Source organism: Suricata suricatta, chromosome 12, assembly GCF_006229205.1.
Source record: "Suricata suricatta isolate VVHF042 chromosome 12, meerkat_22Aug2017_6uvM2_HiC, whole genome shotgun sequence".
NCBI lineage: Eukaryota > Metazoa > Chordata > Mammalia > Carnivora > Herpestidae > Suricata > Suricata suricatta.
This window is the reverse complement of record NC_043711.1, coordinates 70,730,610-70,747,513: the sequence shown is the minus strand read 5'-3', so window position 1 is coordinate 70,747,513 and position 16,904 is coordinate 70,730,610. Positions and strand designations below refer to the sequence as shown.

At 36.8% G+C, this 16,904-nt stretch overlaps 1 long non-coding RNA gene across 1 annotated transcript in view; it reads left to right on the top strand.

The window, feature by feature from the left end:
* LOC115274091 overlaps nucleotides 1-16,256 on the top strand; it is a 49,151-nt gene extending 32,895 nt beyond the window's left edge. Inside the window, exons 2-5 of the long non-coding RNA XR_003901089.1 lie at nucleotides 3,057-3,176; nucleotides 14,231-14,305; nucleotides 15,007-15,030; nucleotides 16,192-16,256. This is a non-coding gene — a long non-coding RNA (uncharacterized LOC115274091). The remainder of the gene's footprint in view (nucleotides 1-3,056; nucleotides 3,177-14,230; nucleotides 14,306-15,006; nucleotides 15,031-16,191) is intronic.
* Nucleotides 16,257-16,904: the final 648 nt, after the last annotated feature.

Genomic DNA, 16,904 nt, shown 5'->3' with positions numbered 1-16,904 from the left:
GAACAATGTCTTCTGCACTGTGTGTCATCTGATGTCAGGCTTAGATTCTTAGCTCTGGCGTTCCCTTAAGTGCTTCATGCTGCCAAACTCAAAGAAGTCCCCATGGTCCAGAATGTTTCAAGTCACATCTTCACCCTCCCATCCTGTGTAGAATTTGACTGAAACATCAACTTATTCCACTGAAAGTTTTAAAAAGTTATTTTTTGCATTGACAATTTCATGCATTATTCTCATGAGCTTCTTTTAAAAAATCTAGTTTAATTAGTAAGAGATGATTTTTTTTTTCCATTTTGGTTTTGGTGTTTTGTTTGTGTCTGTTTTGTCTTTTTCAGTGTTAGTCCTGTAAAAATTTAAGCTAAAAGGTATACATGTACAAATATATAACCCCATACTTTTAAAGCTGCAATTAACAAAAAGACTTTTAGGAAGGAAGAAGGTAGAAAAAAATCTTGATAAACTGAAGAATGCTGTTTTGAGGGGTTTGAAGACCTACATTTGAGACCTCTGCTATGACACACTTTTTATCACTTTCTTTTCACCCAAGCCAAATCACCTAGCATGAGTCCACCTCAGTTTCTTTATCTGAGACTCTGTGCATAATAAAGACTTTCCTGTTCGAGTGGCTTTAAGGGTCTGGAAAGGATAAATAGAAGCACAATTGAAATTTTGGAGCACTTTATAATTGCCAGGTAGCATTATGCATGCAAACATAAATAGGTCATTAAACATAATCGAAGAGAAAATCAAGTGTCCAGGGTTCATCTCTGCTCCACTGTTACTGGGGAAAGAGGCTCTTTGTCCCTTTAAGAGCTCTCAGATGCATTTCCAATTACATCCTAAAAGCCTTCCTGGTTGTGTAGCTTAGGTGCATCCGGTAGCACAGCCATGTTCCAATCTTCCTGGCAGATGTCATAATTTACTGTCACCCTCATGCAGGAATGCAGTGCAAGGGGCCCCACACTGGCTCTGTGATCCATTGCCTGACAAGTTCTGGGTGTCAACCTTAGGCCCAGCGGAGGTGAAACACCATTTAGCTGATAGTGTCTGTGATAAAGTGGGCAATTAGATGCACTTGGAAAATCCTGGCTGGAAACTGCTGGCATTTAAGAAACATTACAGCCAAGTCAGGCTTCATAAAAGTTGATGGGGGCAAAATTAAGTCTTTCAAGATCTACCTTGGTCCCTAAGGAAGTTAGGAACACAGGATTCTACAGCTTTATCTCCTTTTGTGTCTCCCTCACCTTCCCACTCTATTTCCCCAAGACAGGGTAATATATTCTCATTGGAGATGGGAGTAAAGGGAAAAGAAGTGAGAGTTAAGGTTTCAAGTTTTTGATCTCAGAACCATGCTATTTCTTTACTCTTCAATCCTTCTCCTTTCCTAGCCACAGTCACAGTGCTAGTATTTAATCAGCTACATTAGCTTACATTTTGTCTTTCATTGGAGTTTCTTGAGTTGGGTGCCAGCTTGAGAGTGTGATTTGTTTGACATGTATTCAGTGCCCCCCTCTCCATTTCCTCCTCACTGGATATCTTCAGCTTGTCAATGATTAATGAGTCTGGAAGGTGAGTGACAGTTATCTTAAGGGCTCTCAAAAGTTCATTTAAAGAGACTAGCCAAAATCTCCTGCTGAACTAACTACAGTTAGATTTCCTGTTGATAACAGCCCATGGAAAATAACTGCTTGCCCCCCAAGCAACCATGAGCAAAAGTCTGTTTATCAGCCAACATTGTGCATGTTCTCCCCATTGCCCTGTGCATTTGCCATTTCCCTTCAGGCTGATAAACATTTTACCTATGAGAAGTAGGAAGTACATCATGAGGCTGGTCCAACACTGGGCCTCGTTTAGAGTGGAGCTTTCTGAAATTGAAAAGTCAGGAATGATCTGGAAAATGTGCTTACAGACAGGGGAACAGGAAACAATTCCCTCCCCAAGGCTAGTTCCTCCTCCTCTGCTGGGTGGAAAGGTGGGAGGAAGGGACAGGGTGTTCTCTATGTGATTGGAATTCCCCTCTAGAGTCATAGGAGATGAGCAAACCTTTGGTTTTCATTTTTTATAGTTTATTTTGCACCTAGAATAATATGCTTTTAGAGAGGAGACAGAAGTATCCACATGAAGTTTTTTTTTTTTTTTCTAAATAATGAGCACTACACCAAGCTGAGGACTCTTAAAGAATGCTGATGTCTGGATGGTAGGGACTGTCTAGATTCTAGCCTGATTATAAGGAGACCAGCACATCCAGGGTGTGCTCTGCTGCCAGCCACTTCACAGGAGTAAGGAAAGAATGATTGGGTCTGCTCCCCAAAACCTTGAAAGGACATCTGGGATTCTGGGTCAATATAGTCAGTCTCTAATGAATAAATAGGCTTGTTTTAGGTTGTTGGAGGTTCAGGAGCAGGGAACTGAAGAGGAAAGCAAATGCTTCTAGACCCCAGAAGAGTTCTGGAGATTGAGATGATAGAGTGCCCTTCACCCATACGTACAATGCTTCCTCATGTCATTCTGTGATGTTGCCAGAATACATCCGAGTTACATTTTCCTTATGGTACCATTTCACTGGGCTTGAAGCACACTCTGCATCTTTGGAGAGTACTCTTGAATGAGGGGACTATAAGACAGTGTTAAAGGAAGTGACATACGTGTGTGTGTGTGTGTGTGTGTGTTTAGAATACTCCCCAGGGAACTTGAATTTTTAAAACTCTATTTCTGCATGCATACATGCATATTTAGTTGAATGCAGAATCAGAGTTTTCAAAAATCCAGGTACCTTGGGGGAGACCTCCACCTTCAAGGACAGGCACTGCAGAGAATCAGAGACTTTCCTGGTCTGTGCCACAAGAGCTCCAAGATTGCTGTGGTAAACTGTAATCAAGACCCAATTGTTTACCTCTCCCTCTATGTACACTGTTTGAAGCTCCCCCTTTTAAGAGACTGGATCTATATTACTACCCCTTGATTCTGTCCCTGTTACTTGCCTGGGCCACTTGTGGATTATGCTATGTAAGTTCTGTCTAACCTCTAAGTGACCTGTGTGTTTCCTCTTGCACACTCAGTGTTCCTCTATGACTGCCATGACAACAGGCCTTGAGTAACCTGCTGGAAGTCGGGATAGGAGGGACTGAGACATGTTATCCCAGTTGTCCTAAATGAGACCATTTTAAATCATCCAACAGGTAACTGACCTCCAGAAATGTAAATGGGCCCATATGAGCCTGTCAATAAGTTTTACTGTTTTGAGCCCGAATTTGGGGTGGTTTGTTATATAGCATTATTGCAGCAATAAATAGCTGACATGGTTGCCTTCTGTTTAATGTTCTATTTCCATGTCACTGTTCTTTGGTTACCCATTCAGATCTTTGCTAGTGGGCAAGTCCAATGTCTCCCTTCATATTAAATTGTTTTTAATTCTCCCTTCTGCTTTACCTTTATTCTCTCTTTCCCCATCCTACACTCTTCTCATCAGAACTTTTTGTTTTTTTCTACAGCATTTTAAATCAATAGACAACCGTAGCATGTTTAGAAAAATTTTCTCAGTTCTTCACAAGCATCTTCCATATTTTGTGTTCTTTCTGCCATTTAAGAAAAACAGAAACAAAAAATAAATCTATGATATATCAGGTGATACTTGGTGCCATGGAAAAAAACTAAGCAGCATAAGCCAATTATTGAGTGTTGAGGGGAAGAGGACTAGCCAAGGGAAGAACACTGGTATTTAAGATGATTCATTAGTCAAGGCTTCTCTGAGAAGCAGATACTTGAACAAATTCGTGGTGAATTTAATTTTTCTAGACCATCCTGAAAAGGGATGAGGAACACAAAGGCATTACTTCCTCAGTTAACCACACTTACAAAAAGCCACCATGGCTTACCAATAAAGTGCTATTCATCTACAGTTACTGTGGGAAGGAAACAGCATTTCAGGGCCTGCCATCCTTCACATGCTTAATCCTTCTGATATCAGACCTATAACAAGCACCTGTGGGTCTGGAGTCCAGACACGTGGATTCTCCTATCCGCACTGCCATAAGGAAATCATGTGACTTTGGCAAAGTCATTTATTTTCTCTGAGCTGGATTTTTTCTCATTTGTCAAGTAGGGGTTGAATTAGATGCACTCTAAAGAAACCATCAGTTCTAACATGCCATAGTTTTATGAGATTATACAATTGGTGCTGAACTAATCTTTGCCTGAAAAAGAAAAGAAGAAACAATAATGATAGTAATATTGCCCTTCACATAGTCACTTATAATCTTCTTGAATTTTTCAACAAGATTAAAGAGTAAGAAAGAATAATGCAAGGTAGTAAAAAACAATACACTGTAGGATCCTGAACAATTCCTTTTCTCTCCCCTACCAAGTCCCTCTTTCCTCTGCCCAAATCTAGAAGTAGCTAGTCTGGTTTTTTTCATGAACTATCCTAAATCTAGAGCTTTGATCTTTTGGGTATCCACAAACCCCACTTTGGAAGGACAGTGTAGGCTTGGGCATTAAAGTTGCTACATTGTTCCTCATTTTAGGCTCCGGAGTGTCCCTGGATGATAAGGACACACTGTTACTGTTATTGGTAACTTGGGATGGGAGAGTACCCACGCTGACCCTTCCCTCATTCTCCACCAATCAGGATCTCACTGGAATACACTTGTGGTCGAGAAAAATCATGGCAAACTTTTGCTTGTGGATGTGCAACAAAATGGTACTCTGATGTTTGTAGAGAGGGGTAGGTTGCCATCTCTTAACCTTCTTAGAGTGACAGAACTCAACATAAATGATGACTATACAGATGACAAGAACATCACAAGCTTAGTAAAGGTTCACATGATGTGTAAGCAGAGTGGAGGACTGGCTGGCAAGGAGGAATGAGGCCAGGAAGGGGAAGAATGCCTAAGCCAGAAAGAGGCCATCTTCTACAGGAAACGTTAGTAGCCAAAACCCGCCTGCTTGAGTCTGGCTCAGTGTACTCCCTCAATTCTTGACGTCAGTGCTGTCAAGGTTAGAGCATGTTGAAGGGCCGGAAGTGCACCGAAAAACCAGGGCGGGAGAGGAAGTGGGACTGCAGCAGCCAGGGAGGGGCACTAGGTCTTCCTGAATGGCTATTTTCACATGGCGAGGACAAGGGGATGAGGAAACATAATTTTGCAAAGAAAAATTGTTAAAAGAAACAAACATAACCATCGATACACACATGCGTGCGCGCACACACACACACACACACAGAGAACAGAGTACTGACTGCAAGGAATATATGATACTGTTTTCATCCTGTTGCCAAAAATGCTGGTTCCTTCCAGCCCTTGACTACTGTCTTTTCATTGTTTCTCTTTTTATTATCCTGAAATTATTTCTAAGCTGTTAATCACTTTTCACAATTTCATAATCCTATGATGGTTACAAACGGGAGTCCTGGAGTTGGACATCCTGAAAGAATATCAAGGTTCCACCACATCCTAATTTTGGTCTAGGTACTTCATCTTCATATTCCTTAACTTTGTCATCCATAAAATGGTAATAATAACAACTCAAGAGCTCATAAAATTGTCCTGAGGATTATGTAAGATAATGCATGTAAAGCATATAGAAAATCAATATCATTATTATAAATTTTTTCAACTTGAATAAAATTGAGCATTTTCTAGATATCTACTAACATGCAAGAAAGAATGGACAGAGATTTGGAGGTATTTAAAAAGGTATATGTGAAGCCATTCCTTATTTAGAAAAATAGTTAAGGAAGAAGACTTGTCTACATAAAAAATTTAGATAAGATATATTTTAAAGATAATAAATATAATCAAACAGAAATATTGATTCCATTAGGGGAGTCATAAGTGAATCCTTTTTTAGAATGGATAACAAGAAAACACAATTTATTGAAAACACATTTTGAGGGAGAAAAGAGAATCCCCACACTCATTGATTTAGACAGCACTTTATACAGTCATTTAGTTCAGTCTTTTATTATAACAATCTTTTTTTATAATTGTCTGAAAGTATATCAGTCAGTAAGTGATTTTTTTCATTGGCTTCACAGTTTTACTCATGAAGCATCAATATATTCCACTGCTAAACAACTATTAAAGTGAAGATGGGCAAAAAAACACCTGGAGAAATATTTATAGCAAGAGGACAAAAGACTAATAACATTAACTTATGAAGAACATAATATAGTACTTCTGTTTCTAATATCAGGTTAGGTTATACTCATATCAGTCTTTATGCTGAACACAGTAAAAATTATGGATAAAATATTTAAAGATCATTTTTGTGAAGTGTGGAAGAATTGACTGAATATAGTAAAGACTTACAAGGCCAAAATTGAGGGAAAAGATATAACCCAAGAGACAGGCAAAAAGCAAAGTTTGATTTCACACTGAAGGTAGTTGATAACACTAATGAATGTGAACTTTCATTTTGAGAACTTTAGCCTTTGAAGGAAAAGAGAGATGAGAAATCAAACCCAGAGCCCTTGTAGGTTGTGCAATTATCAGCTTCAATTGGGAATCTGAGGAATGCAGTATCAGAAAGGGTAAGGCAAAAAAAGCTCTTGCATGGATTTGCCAACAGATTTGCAATGACTGGACATTCCCTTATGAAACACATATGCACACACACACACACACACACACACACACAAACACACACGAGATTAAGCTAATTAAAGTAGTACTAGCCTTAGTAATAACCATAAGCACATGGAAGAATTAATGCAAATCCTGACTAAAGAAAAATATCATTATCGTAGGCCTTAAAATACTTCTACAAAATTAAATTTCAAGTAAAACGAGAAATACAAAGTCAAAGATTTCTAAGCATCCAAGGAAACTAAAAATCAGGAGCAAGAACTAGCAGAAAATTAAAAATAAAAATAGGAAGAAAAAGAAAAAATGACAAAAATGTTACTGGAATTACTGGAAGCAGATCATAAAACAATTACATTTGCTTGATTAAAGAAGTAAGTTTGAAAAATCTGCAAGGAATAAGAAGTGATGTAGCATATTTTTAAAAAATAACATTCCTAGAATTTAAAAATATAATAAAAATTATAAGTTTAAAGTGTGGATTTAAAAACAGATTAGATATAATCTAGGAGAGAATTAGAACTAGAAGAAACTTGAGAAGAAATGATCCAGGTTGGAGCATGAAAAGACAGACAGCAGATGGAATACAGAAAGGAAGCCAAGAGGCAAGACAGACATTGAGAAGGTCTACTGTTGGAGTTCTTAACAGTTGAGAATGAATGAGGGTATGAGAGAGCAATAATATCTGAATAGATGATAACTTGGAATTTTCCAGAACTGCTGACAGTTCTAGCTTCTAGAGAAGCCTAGTAAATCTTCAGCAAGGTAAATGAAAAGTTATTTATATCTAGTCATGCCTAAGGGGGAAAAAGTCCTGGAACAAACAATAGAAAAGGAGATTAAAAAAAAAAGAAAAAAGGGCTGACAGCTGAATTCACAGTAACAGTGAAAACCAATAAGCAATATAATGATGTATTTAATGTGCCAACAAAGGTAACTATTAACCTGAAACCTACCCCCTCTAAAAAATCTTCCATATGAAGAAGAAATTAAGATAATTTTCAGACAAGCAAAAATTTAGACCATTTGGCATGCACAAACCCCCAGTAAAGGAACTATTAACAAATGTTCTTAAACAGAAGCAAGTTGGACCCAGAGACATCTAAAGTGCATGAGGATGAATAAGAGCAGAGAACATAATGAATATGTGGATAAATCTAACAAAATATATAAAATAACATTAAATATTAAATAGAATTAAAAGATTAACTTGGAATGGATAAAGGAAAATAAAATATTTTAAGGGCCTTGTATTTTTTAGGAGGTAATAAAAATATTGATTAATTTTATACTTAGATGACCAGTCATATTTTAATTTCCAAGGTATCATTTCCACATGACTGTAAGAAAAAATTAGAATAAAAAATAAACCAAAAAATTACAAGCAGGGAAAGAAATGAAGCAGAACAAGTAGGAAAGAAAAAAAAAGTAAGATGGGATATTTTACATTAGTAATTATTTAAATGCAAAAAGATTGATTAAACAGTCAAAAGTAAGGAATATTAACTTGGATTAAAGGAAATCCCAATGAAATTTGGTGCATAGTATAATTCCTGGAGGAGAGGCATTCATATCATAGTTTATGAGGATGGCATTCCTTAAGTTGTACAGTGCACATCCTTATGTGGTCCTAGATCCAAGAATACAAGAGATGAAAGTGTAAGTATGAAAAAAATATATTTTAAATGAATAGGAAACAAAAGATAGCTGGTGTTAACTATTTTAATATTAAACAACAGATTTAAGGTAAAGGTATAGTTAGAGAACACTTCATAACAAGATCAACTTATAGGAAGATGTAATTATTTTACATTATCCATGTACCTGATGATGAAGATTCAAAATATATAAATCAGAAATTGATGGAACCACAAGAAGACACAGACAGTTAAGAGAACTGAAAGATGATCCATCTGGGAGACTTCAACACAACTCTCTTAGGAACTGGAAGAACAAGCCACCCCAAAATAACTACTCAGGGTTTTATCATATCTCTCTGAGTAGCTGATAGAACTGTGGGTAGAAAAAAAAATCAATAAAGAGAAGAACAGAGTCTGAAAATTAATGAACTAGGAATTGATTACAAGGAGCTAATAAACTTTCACAAAGTAAAAGAAGGTAATAAAAATGGTAAGAACAGGATAGAGAAGATCAACATTGCTGAAATTTGGTTTCCTTAGAAGACAAAATTTAAAAACATCTGTTAAATTAATAGAAAAATTAAAAGAGAAAAAAGGAAAGACGGCACCAGTAACCAACATCCTGAAAGAGTAAGGAAACATTACACACATAATATAGATACACTGTTAAGAAATTATGAACACTTGTCTATGAAATGGAAATTTAAAATAAAATTCAAAAGATCTTAAGAAAAATGTAACTTATAAGTAAAACCTTTCAAGAAGAAATATAAAGCCTTACTTATTTCACATATAATCTTATGAAAACTTGAGAGTGGTTTTAATTTTAGAAGCAAATGTTATATGTCTTGAAAATGTTCATACAGTTTTACCTAGTAGTCTCAATTCTTTGAAACTTCCCTAAGAAACTGTGCTGAAATGCACAACCTTGTGGCACATATTCCAGAGTCGTTTATAAAAAAAAGAGAGAGAGAGAGAGAAAAGAAAAGAAAAAGAAAACTGAACTAAATCCAATATGAAACTACTGTTGAACATCTAAGGTGATATAGTCAAGTGAACCAGTATCATAGTATGAAATACAATGAAGTTTTTAGAAATGATTGTGCTGAGGGAATTGTATTGAAATGAAAAATGTACCCCAATATTCATAGCAGCACTGTCAACAATAGCCAAATCATAGAAAGAGCCTAAATGTCCATCACCTGATGAATGGATCAAGAAGATGTATATATATATACACACACACACACACATACACACACACACACACACACACACACACACACACACACACACAATGGAGTATCACATGGCAATGAGAAAGAATAAATTCTGGCCCTTCGTAGCAAAGTGGATGGACCTTGAGGGTGTCATGCTAAGCGAAATAAGTCAGACAGAGAAGGACAGATACCATATGTTTGCAGTCACAGGTCTAACAGGAGAAACCTGATGGAGGACCATGGAGAGGGGAAGGGGGAAAAAGACCTGGGGAGAGAGAGGGATGCAAAACCTGAGAGACTATTGAATACTGAAAATAAACTGAGGGTTGAAGGGGGGGGAGGGGGGTGGTGGTAATGGAGGAGGGCACTTGTGGGGAAGAGCACTGGGCGTTATATGGAAACCAATTTGACAATAAACTATTTAAAAAAAGAAATGAAAAGTGTTTTACAATACCTTGTTATATACCTTGTTATATATGGATTTTAAAAAAGGATGGGGAGAAATTATAAAACAGTATATATAGTGTGCTACCATTTGGAAAAATATATGTTCCTGTGTATGAAGAGAGACAAATTTCTATAAATACAGAATGAAATCTAAGCAGATAAACAAAAAATTAATATTTCTGATGGTAGGATCATAGGTAATTTTTATTTTTCTCTTTGGCTCAAGCAAATCACAAGTCAAGCCTAGATTCAAAGGGTAGGGAAACAGATCCCAACTTCTGACTGGAGGAAAAGTATAAATCAAAATGGTAGTAGAGAATTGAAGCCTCTTTTCTAATCCCCAGGAATAAACTTCAGCAGGCTATAGCATTACTCTTGGAAGCTCTGTAAGGGAGTTTAAACACTGATAAAATAAATGGTTCCCACTATGAATCTATTTTACCATCGAGAGGCTTCATGCTTTAAATCTTGAGATCTGGATCCTAATGAGATTTAAAGATGATCAACACATTGACAGCTAAGTTTTTTAAATTATTAAAATGGTATGAGTCTCTCAACAAGATAATTTTTAATAAAGTCAGTTGTAGTCACCAATCCTTCATTACTCGGCATTAGTACCTATCAACTCTTTAGTTCACTACAATGATCACATTTTAAATTCTGTTCCTTTAAATTATAATATAATAACATTCTGTAGGTAATCTCCTTTATAATCTCCTGATCTATATTCCTTTATCAACTGATTTTTAAAAGGAAATTTTAAGTAAAATGAGTTGTTGATAAGGAGACCTTAAATCCAAATAAGTGAAAAGTTCTTGATATGTGGCTTATAGTCATTGCTCACTGATGCTAAATAATTTTAAACAAAGCTCTGACATTTACTACAATCTTCTATCTAAAGACAGGATATATAAGAAAGAAAAAGCGATTTGGGTCCCTGAATCTGCGGTGTCAGAATTAGATGCACAATTTTGAATTTAAAGGTATGGTATTTGTTGTCATATAGAACTGAGATATTTTGCAGAAGAGAGGAATATTCCTTTATTAATTTGATATTTGTCAGTTACAGTGTTATTTATGTTCTTGCATCAGCTTGTTGGGGTCAACTTCAAGGACGTAAGTTTTATATGTATTGTCCTTACACACAATTATTGTCCAAACAAAGGAATCATGGTTGCATCTAGGATTGTCTGGGGTAGTTAGGGAAAAAAAAATCAGCATGAGTTATAGGTTCTACTCTAGAACAAAAAATCAGAATCTGGGGAATGGGGCTGAGGCAGTTATTTTTTTAAAAAATCTCTTTCAGTGAGTCTTCATGTGCAGCCCCAGGTTGAGAACTACTGATTTAGGCAATTGTGTAAACCTGAACGTCCTAGACAGTTGACCGACTTCAGTACTGATGAATTTGGATCTTGGCTACCATAAGGTAGACAGGAAACTATTTTGAGGAGCTTGACCCTTCTGTATAAGTTTTCTTGGCTGTATTAGAAGGAAATGTAGGACCAGTAGGGGAAAGGGAAAGATCAGGATTAGCTGACAAGGCACAACATCCCAGCAAATCAGGTCCAAGGTTCAGAGAGACACCCAACTTTATAGGGAAGATTAATAAGATCAAAACCAAGATTTATCTGCTGTGATGCTGAAAACAGAGCTTCCTATTTCAGTGGGCAGGATTATTGCCACTCTGGGGAATCACAAGCACAAATCCATCTATGAGCAATGCAAGTCAGTTCCAAGTTCCACTGGACTTGGGGCTGATACTACTGGTAAATCTTACTTATCAGTTCTATAGTAACAATTGTTTTTTAAGCTGTATTGCTTTTGAAATTGCAGTGTATTTTATAGTTGATGAATCCACTTAACTGAAATTATAGATCATAACACAATCAAGATATCAAAGAAGACCACTTCTAGTTCTCAAAAGTTTGTGCTCTACTATGGGAAACAGTCTAAGAACATGATATACCATGAGAATGTTGTCCAGCAAATATAAGTGGTTGATTCATGAGACCACCTTACCAAATGCTCATGTTCTCTGTTGGCAGTAGGCATCAGTATGTCTCTGCCCCATCACAGAGTTTTGGTTATAACTTTCAAATTTGGAAAGTGTAGAAAGTGGTGGAGTTTCACTGCTAAGTTCTATGGAACACACTTACATGCTCTAAAGATCTAAATATTTAGAAGATTGAGATTGAAAAGAACTATGGAGAACTAATAAATTGGAGTTGGGGTTTAAAGAATTTCAGTAGTTTAAGACAGGGCTTTTCAAGGGCTAATAAATGTGAAAATCTTGAGGAGGAAAAGAGCAAGGTACATTCCTGGCACAGTGCTTTGTCTGGAACACTTCCTGATTCAGCCCAGGAAGTCCTTATTTGGTCAATCCAGGGTTAATTTGCAAAAGCAATAATCTATTTTCAAATGGTTGAAAATGTTACTGTATGCTTCTCTCTGCTTTTCTCTCCTGACACAGAATTGGAGCCTAGGCCTCTCTGAGAATTTTCTATCAGAGCTGGAGATTCATGCCAACGTATCTCAACTAGAGAGACCCATTTCTCATCTTGCAAATCTTGTGCCAGAAAAGAACTCCCACTGGCTTGCAGAGCATTTCTGGCACACACAGACCCCGGAGGGCACAGAGCAAGATGAGCAGAAGGAGAACTGTGCATGTCTCCCAAAGCTTGACAGGGCAGAGACGAGGCTCTAGTGCTATTACCCTCAGGGGGAAGAATCCCACACACTAAGTATAATTTCCAGGCAAGCCAAGTAATGGTGCAAAATTAAATTGGACTCTCTTTCTATCTTAAATCTAATTAATCTCCCCCTGCCATGCACTCACTCCACTAAAATATGGCACTAAAATTCCAGCACTTTAGTTTGCACTTTCCACTAGCTTTCTGTAAGCAGCAGTAATCTGATCTTCTAGCTCATGAAAGCCTAATATGGGGCTGACTTAGAAAAGGGAAAAGATTGGTCCTCAGCAAATGTGTACTGAGAGTTTCATATGCCAAGAAGCAGTATCCCAAGAAGAGAATAATAATAATATTATTGTCATCATCATTATTAAGATTGTACTGAGACTAAGAACTCATCCATTGTGTTAGTTGTTAGTGGAATTACATTCTCCATGTACACACTTAAATGTTCCCTGGGAATGATCTGTAGTAACACTCTTGCTTAAAGCAGTCTATAACTGTCAGAAATTAATATTTAATTCTGAATTTGTTCTGGCTTATGTTTTTTATACAACTAGGTGTTTTTGACCTGATGTTGTCTTGAGGGAAGAAAAGTTTGCTTCAAAATCAAAATCAACTTTATTGAAACCAACCCTGACTCCAATATATCTTATAGCTTCAGGATAGAAGTATACAGGATTGAGTTAGGTGAACAAGGGTGTTTTAGCACTTTTTTAGAACTAAGTTCTTAGTAGAATCTTTTCCTCACTTGAGAGTGAGGAAATCCCAGATAAAACTTCTCTTGTATTTACTTGTTTTGTCCATGACAGAACTACAAAAGGAGAAACTGTGTTCTGGCAACAGTTGTCCTAAGAGGGAGGCATTGCAAAATAAGCTAGCATGTTGAAACACTTAGAAATATACCACAAATATTTATGTATTATGGGTTGTTTATTTGTGCACATACATATGTTCATATTATAATGATAGTATAAGAGCCAAGATTCTTGCATATTATAAAACTTAGATTTATCACCAACTCTAGTTTTGCGACATTAACTAGAGAGGATGGACTAGCAATAAATACCTCTTTAGCTTTAAATTTCATCATTTTATAATTTATATATATCCTATCTGATTGATAATAATGTGGAGTACATGATCAGGTCACATGCATGCTTTTCTTTTCCTCCTGAAAGCCATGTGTGTGATAGTGTTATGCAGGGGTGAGTTTCTAAAGGATTTTGTGCATAAATAATTACAATGGTTTGACATTGATGTATAGGTATGTTTTGAAAGGACAGAAAATTATTTTATGCTTCTTTATACTTTTATATTATTTAGTTCATTGCTTTCATTATTAAGTATCTATAGAGTGAGTGAGGGAAAAAAGGAATGAACAAATGAAAAAATGTGCTTGTATCAAACATGTATAAATCTAAAACAGATAGTAAATATTCTAAGTTTTGCAGTTCATACAGTCTCTGTTGCAACTACTCAACTCTGCCACTTTAGAGCAAAACCAGCTATAGATAATATATAAATAAATGATTATGGCTGTGTTCCAATAAAGCTTTATTTACAGAAATGGTCTATGGGCCATAGTTTGCTAGTTGCTGAACTGTAGCATCAAGGGCAGTCTTTTATTTTCACAGTAAATGTTTAACTTACAGGTATTTGGGTGATTTGCAAGACTTCCTTGGAGGGTCAGCTCAGAGGAAACTTTGTTTATCTGAACTGTTCTATTGGTAAGCTATCAGTACATAGATGGTCTATAGAATGAGCCAGGCTTTAGTCCTTTTTCTCCTCCCTGTCAGTACATTCCTATTGGCCTCACTGTATTTTATGTGCTCTTGCCATTTCCAGGCTAAATGAGGGAAAGGGGGTAGATGGCATAAAGGACATTGAATGCGACTGCAGGCATCCCAAATAGTCTACCCATTAGTCACTTCGGATTTCCAGCAGGGTGAATGCAGCATTCATTAATACCCAGAGACAGCCCAGGCAAGGTCCAGACAGTCTGCTGGCAGAAAGAAAGCTAAAGGCAAAGGAAGGCCTGTGTCGATTGTCGTTTGTAGTTATGAGCCTGAGAAATAGTAGCTATGAATCAGCCTGTCTGAGGCTCAGCTGTCTTTATTTGCAACAGTAAGGAAGATAATATTTTAAAAAGCTTTTAGGAATAAAATGAGTCTTAACCACTAGAAAGAAGAATCACAGTCTGGAGCTATATTGCTTCGGGGCCTAATGATGATTCACTGTAAAATTAGACCAATTACGCACCCTCCCCCAATTCTGTAGTCTTGAGTGAGTTAGATAAGATCATTGGTTCCCTTTGACTCATGTAATCCTAAAATAAAAAGGATCTCAAAAATTTTCTGGTTATGGGGTTATGGGATGTTAGAAGTATAAGACATCTCATTGGAGATCTGGTCAACCCTTTTATTTACAGATGAGGAAACTGAGTCCTGATGAGGTAAGTCAGATCAAGTGACTCATAGCTATGGGTGGTAAAGGTAGAATTTGAACCAGCACTCTTGATAGATTGATTGCTTAATTCATTAAGAAAATTATTATTCATTCAACTAATGTAGTTTACACATTGGTTCCCAAAGTGATTTTATCAGAGAAGCTGTTTTGGTTTTTCATAAGGATCAGAGAAGACCAGCATTCCCCAGAATCTACTTCAGGAAATGCTGTAATTATTACTCCACACCTTCAAGCCCTTTCAACTCCACCCACACATCCACTTTACAGGTGAGGGAAGTGAGATCCAAAGAGTCTAGTTTGATGGCTACTGTGTTTGTCTGGATATTAGAATGACATAGGAATCTTTTTAAAGTCCCAAAGCCTACACCACAGCCAGACGAATAAATCACAATCTCTAAAGGCAAGAGCATAGGATGCCATATTTTTTTGTTTCCCAGGCAATTTCAGAGTGTAAATAAGTTTTGGGAACCACTTGGCCAGGTTATCTATTCTTAGGTTATACTTCATGTAGAAAGACTCATCATCCACTGTGGGGAAAAAAATGATTTGGGGACATCAGAAAAATTGGAGTTATACTTCTCTAAAGTATAACTCCCATTTCATACATACACACACACACACACACCCACCACCACCACCACCACCACCACCACCACCACCCCACAGTGGTCCTGAAGAACAAATAAACCAATATAGGTAAAAGTGCTCTAGGAAACCAAAGGAGTTATATACCATAGTACTGTTTTTAGCTTAGGGGACATTCAAAGTTCAATTAGGTGTGAATGTTGTTTTGTCTAATTACTTGGAAGAATTATTCAGAGATTCAAACATCAGTAAATTTTCTAAAGCACTTAAGTTTTGAATGTAGGACTAAAACTAGTTACTTATTCTCCTGGTATTTCTAATATTGTAGCTGTATGATGGCATTTTAGTGGGAATCTATCTGTTGTACAGTTCTAACTTAGCAGCCTACCTTGCTGTCTTTCAGAAAGCTTTCCCAGAGATAATGTTCAAAGATTGTGGCAGTAGTCTGGGTTCATTCATGCTTTATAAAAAGTAGACTACTCATGCTTTCTTGAAAATTAAAACCTGAAAACCATTTTAGAAGAAATTATGTTTATACTATACCTCAAAATTTATATTGCAGATGTATCCAATCAAAGATGATGCAGGAGCTGGCCCCTTTAGCTTGATGCTTTCACATTAAAAAAAACATATTCCATTGAAATTCCATATATAATTTTTCTTGAGTTTTCTTTATCAAATCTATTCCTATCAGCATCAACAGGGCAGTAGGTGACTTTGATATAATAAGCTAAGTCGAAAGATTATGATATATTAAATGTTTCAACTTTAATAAAATTCCAGATGCTTTTTTCATTTTATTTTTTATTTTATATATTTATTTTTAAATAGTTTATTGTCAAATTGGTTTCCATACAACACCCAGTGCTCTTCCCCATAAGTGCCCTCCTCCATCACTACCACCTCTTTTCACCCTCCCCCTCCCCCTTCAACCCTCGGTTCATTTTCAGTATTCAACAGTCTCTCAAGTTTTGCGTCCTTCTGTCTCCCCAACTCTCTTTCCCTCTTCCCTTCCCCCTGGTCCTCCATTAGGTTTCTCCTGTTTTCCTGTTAGACCTATGAGTGCAAACATGGTTTCTGTCCTTCTCTGCCTGACTTATTTCGCTTAGCATGACACCCTCAAGGTCCATCCACTTTCCTACAAATGGCCAGATTTCATTCTTTCTCATTGCCATGTAGTACTCCATTGTGTATATATACCACATCTTCTTGATCCACTCATCAGGTGATGGACATTTAGGCTTTTTCCATGTTTTGGCTATTGTTGACATTGCT